Here is a 5,761-nt window from a genome sequence, read left to right as displayed (position 1 = left end):
GGATTCTTCCCTTTTCACTTGCTAATTAGCTTGTACTCTTCCTATGTACTAGGCTTGGTTGTATTTCATACTTACATTCTCCATATTTATGATTTATGATTCACAATCTTCTTTTCTATATATGTGTTGATGTTTGTTACTTGTTTTGATATTCGTAATTGATTATTGTGTAGGAGAACGCGATTTCCGATGCCATTCGGGCTATCTTTAGGGATTCATATAGGTGTTGCCTTACCGGAAGTGACGATGCGGAAACCGTAGGAATTGACAAGCCACGGAACTTACGGGCCCTAATTTCTGATCCCAAGCATTAGACACGCCTTGACTAGGAACCACGTAGTCTAAGTACTTCACGGGTCGGTCACACTACACGTAGTCGTCATTGCAAGAGTAAATCATTAACCGTATATATATTAGGAGTCATTGTTTGTCATATTTATAATTTATCGCCATCCATATCATTTCGTAGAGTTTTGTTATCTAAATTTGTCTCACCCGTAGTTAGGAGTACTTTGTAGTCGTTCCCTGAATCAACTCAAAGTATTCACCGCTTAGATAACATATAAAACCGAGTCGTTTAATACTTGTAGTTATAAATCCCGTGGATTCGATACCTGGTCTTAACCGGATTATTACTTGATGCGATGGGGTACACTTACCCCTAAGTAGTGGCGTCTAGTAGAGATAGAGCATTTAGAAAGATCACACCCATAGTCGTAACGCACTTATCATAATACACATTTCGTCGTAGAAAAGCTCTATCTAGGCGTAGCTTCCATCAAGTTTTTGGCGCCGTTGCCGGGGATTTATAATTTCTTGCAATATTAGACAAAAACGTTTTATTGTTAGTCTAAGCATTATTTTTGTATAAATTGTTTATATATACTCTTTATACTTATTACTAACAATATTCTTTCTTGTTTATAATTTATTTCATTTATTTATTATATGCACACCCGATCCCGGAGTGATACTCTCGTTCCTATTGAACGTACTCTTTGTAGGATTCGGAGAGAGAAAATGGCAAACCTCAACAATGAAGCTAACCAGCCCAAGGTCAACCAAAGGCCGCCGGTGCAACCCGTGAACAACAAACGCAATGGTGGAGATATGCGCTTGATGATGGAGATTCTCGCCCTGCATCGTCCTCAAAACCGCAACGGAATCATTGCCCCCACCATCCTGACCAACACATACGAAATCAAGACTAGCATGATCCAACTCATCCAACAGCTTGGCCAGTTCGGAGGGGAACCTCATGAAAACCCTAACGAGCATTTAGATAAATTTCTTATGTGTGCCAAAACTTCTCGGCAAAACGGTGTACCGGTTGAGGCCGTCCGACTAAAATTGTTTCCTTTTTATTTGACAGGGCAAGCGTTGGAGTGGTTGCACTCGTTGGAGGCGGGTTCGATGACATCATGGGTGGAACTTGAGAAGGAGTTCCTTTCTTACTACTTCCCGCCCTCCAAAACAGTCAAGTTGAGGAACGATATCACTACCTTCCGGCAGCTCGAACACGAAGCCCTTCATGCGGCTTGGGCAAGATTCTGGAAGTTGCTTCGAAGCTGCCCGCACCACGATATCCCCAAGCACGATTTGGTAAGCACTTTTTTTTATCACGGATTAACACCTACTAATCGTGCCACCGTGGATTCCGCAGCAGGTGGGGAGCTGTTTAGGAAGTCGGCCATTGAAACATACGAGCTCATTCACGAGCTCGCAAGGAAAAGCGTGCAGTGGCAAGAAGCTCGGCTTGCCGGACCTTCGCGACATCAAACGTTCGCCATGGAGAAAGAGGCTCCGAAAAGTTCCATGGCGAAAATGAATAAAAAACTTGACGCTTTGATAGCCCAGTTGAGCCTTGACAAGGTTGCACAGGTCCTGATGTGCAATCACTGTGGTGGAGACCATGATGGACTTAATTGCCAAGCCGGTAGTCCCTTCGCCGGCGATACCGAAAATGTAAGTTACATAGGAGGCAATCAAAGGTACAATCCTAACCCGAACTCCTATCACCACCACAATAATAATAACGGTGGATGGAGGCCTTGATACCAACACCCGAACTTGTCATATGGCAATAATAATAATGTGTTGAGGCCCCCATCCGACTTTGATCAAGAATATCGAGAAAACGGGATAGGGCAATCACAAGCCATGCCCAATAATCGGAACGCTCCGCCTCCCGACAATGTACATGGCCAGTCGGTCACATCTTTGTTGAAGGATATATTAACCCGTCTTTCCGATAGTGAGGTGTTTTGCAGGGACCTTAGCCGCCAAGTAGTCCACTTGAATCGTCAGCAACAGGAGAGGCCACTAGGCACCCTCCCGGCAAACACCGAACAAAACCCGCGGGGCAAAAATAGGGAGTCCGGACAGGCGATAACGCTCCTAAATAGTAGAAGTTCGGACCCGTCGAGTTCCAACTCGGACAACTTGCAGTAAGCCGCTGCATGAGAAAGTCGAGCTACTTCGACTCTAAACGTAGCATCGGTTTGAATTTCTCAAACCCCGTGTTTATATGTATCATAACCGTTTTTCAACTTATTTTTTTATTTATTCTTATTTGTTCTCTCTTTTATGTTACTTTTAGTTTTTTCTCTTTTATGTTATTTGTTTTCTATTTTTATTTTTATTTTTACCTTTATTTTTATTTTATTTTTATTTTTATTTTTCATAAATCAAAAGAAAAATAAATCCCACTTTTAATCCAAAGAAAATAAGCCACGCGGGGCGTACACACCTATACGTCCCGCGCATCTGCGTCTCTGACCCCTTTGCTCGCAGTAGAAGGCATGTTACGCGAGGCGTTTACCATTCCACGCCCCGCATAATGATTCGGCAATTAGTTGCCCCGAAATAAAAGCCACGTGGGAGGACACGCGGGACGTGCCCTAGGGCACGCCTCGCGTATCCTCGGGGAGTTGTGAATTACAACTCCCCATGGCAGCTTTTTCCTCTTCCATTCTTCCCATCACTCTCTCCTCTTCCCCAAAAATCTTTCCCACTTCTCCACTCCACCTCTTCTTCTCTACAATCACATCCCACCTTTTCAAATTCAAATCTCTTCAACCTCCCTCCATAATAAATTTTGTCTTAACTACCCTCTTAATTATAATTTAAAAAACATAAAAACATTAAAAAGAATTGAAATAATAAAAACATTAAATAAGCAATTAAAACCCATAAAAATTCAAAAAAACTCCTTAAAAACCGAAAAACTGCTCGTCCCACGCGGGGCGTACCCCCATTTACGCCCCACGTCCTCACCCTTCTCCCATCAAATTAGGGTCAGGAGGTGCAATACGCGAGGCGTGCTCTCCTTCACGCCCCGCATACGGTGCCATTTGCGTGTCAAATAATGGGTAGGAGGTGGGATACGCGTGGCGTGGCCCCTTCACGCCTCGCGTACCCCCTTGGGAATCCGAGTTTTGCTTGGTTTCCCCACTCCTCCCCTATAAATACTTCCCCTTTTCCTTCTTCTTCCTCACAACTCATTCTCACTTCCCACAACCTTCCTACACACTCTCTCAATCCCTCACTCACACCATGGCTAGGCGAAAACAGGTTGCCGACATGCGCCCCCCGCGGTCCACTCGGGCCCGTACCTCCCGCACCCAAAATCAACAACCACCACCACCACCCGAATGGTAAGAAACACCACCACTCACCCGCCAATACTGGGATCCCTTCCATCTTCTCACCGACGAGGAAGCCCAATCCTACCAAACACTCTCCGTCGCCCACGTGATGGAGCTTCCATACATTGAACGTAGCATTCTCGATCGCTACAACGTTGGAGGTGCCTTCGAGGACCGCCTCCGTGCTCTAAATTGGTCGTGGAATTCTACACCTCCCTAGAATCCAACAATGTCCCGGGAGCCGCCCTCTTCAACTTCCGCCTTCACAACCAACCTTTCACCATTGACACCCAATGGCTCCGTAATCATTTCACCAAACAAGCGGAGGTGGCATTGCACATTGGCCCGAGGGTGTCTCCCCTCGTGATTTTTGGACCTCAATCACCGGGTCCGATGATTACGATATCTCCAACCTCCGCCTGGCATACATCCGTGATCCAATCCTCCAACTTTTCCACCGCTTCATCTCCTTCAACTTCTCGGGGAAGTCCGAGTCCACCAAGGTCAATAAGCACGAGCTTTTGGCCCTTTATTGTTGTGCAAATGGCCTCACCTACGACCTTTCCTACCTCGTGGCCGTCCAACTCCACCACATGCCCACCCGAAAACATGGGAGAATCGGGTTGGGCCATCTCATCACCATATTCGCCACCTCCGCTCTTGGCGAAGCTGCCCTTGATCGCCTTCCAAGTCTTGAGCCTCGGCCCTTGGAGAAAAATGCTTTCAAATCTCTCAAGCGCCCTGCCTCCGTCCCGGGTGAAACTTCGGGGGTGGCCCACTCAAACGAGGAGGAGGGCTCGGACTCGGACATGGGCCTCAATTTCAGTCCACCACCCCTCCACGACTTCAACTCCCTATATGCCCGGTTGGATATTTTGGAGGACAACCAACGCCGAGATCGGGCCCACTTCGATTCCCGCTTCGATGCTATCGATGCTCGCCTCACCGCCTCCGAAGTTCAAAGGCGTGAGGATCGGGCCCATCTCGATGCTCGCTTCGATGCTCTCACCAACTCCTTCGCCTTCTACTTCAACATCCGCAGAAATCCTCATCCGCCTCAACCATAGTTTCCATTTTTTTTATGTTTTCCTTTGTTTTGCATTTTCTTTTTTTTTCGTGTTTATTTTAATTCATTTCGTTTTAGGAGTGTCCTTTGTTATTTTTGTTATCTTTTTATGTTTTTATTGTACTTTCTTTTCTGTTTTAATATGATTTCCGTTTATGTTTCGTTTGTTTATTTTTCTCAATTTCTGCGCCATTAATAACCTTCACACAGGGCGTACCCCCTTTTACGCCCCGCGTGATCGCCATTTTTCTTGTATAATTCGCCCAGAAACTCAAACACGCAGGGCGCCCTTCTTAGTGCGTCCCACGTATTTGAGTCTCTGGTCAAAACGCACTTAAAACATACCTCTTACGCGGGGCGCCCCCCTGGGCACGCCTCGCGTAGGACCTGACCTTCAAGGGTCTTATTTTTTAATTTAAATTGCATCTTTATTTTTGTTTTTGTTTTTCTTTTCTTTTGCGATGTCCTTGGAAAAGACGTCATTTTAATAACGCGGAGGGCCGTGCAACCCCGCACTTACCGTTTGTTTTGCAATAACAAAAACAAAAATAAAAATTAAATAAACAACAAAATAATTAAACTAATTTATTGATTCTTTAATTTTTCCGACACACTACCCCCTCGGAAATTAATTAAAAGTTCCATTATTTGTCCTTAGATATAAAGACATTAATACAAAGGATCGGTTTTAGTAAGAAATTTTAGTCTTAATTCTGAAGCTCTAGAATTTATACGAAACCTAGGTTCGTACCAAACAAAAGCATTGAGTCCTAACCCACAGGTCATCTCCATAATGAAATTCAAAAAGGCAATAAAAACGGGATAGTCGAAAGTTTGACGAGAACTTGAACGTACACAATTAACCCGAATTTTGTGAGGTAATTTTGAGCCTAAAAGAGTTCGCACGAGAACTCTATTTCTTTCACAATTTTTGAGAGCTTTGACTTCACTCGACTCATAGATTTTGCACCTGATACCGGGTTAAGTACACTTATTTTGGTTAAAATGGCAATAGATGATAAAACGAACCCACTTAGTCTAATTCTGT

The sequence above is a fragment of the Euphorbia lathyris genome, chromosome 5 (genome assembly GCF_963576675.1).
Source record: "Euphorbia lathyris chromosome 5, ddEupLath1.1, whole genome shotgun sequence".
In the NCBI taxonomy this organism is placed as follows: Eukaryota; Viridiplantae; Streptophyta; class Magnoliopsida; order Malpighiales; family Euphorbiaceae; genus Euphorbia; species Euphorbia lathyris.
The sequence above is the reverse complement of the archived record's forward strand: the minus strand, read 5'-3'. Positions refer to the sequence as shown.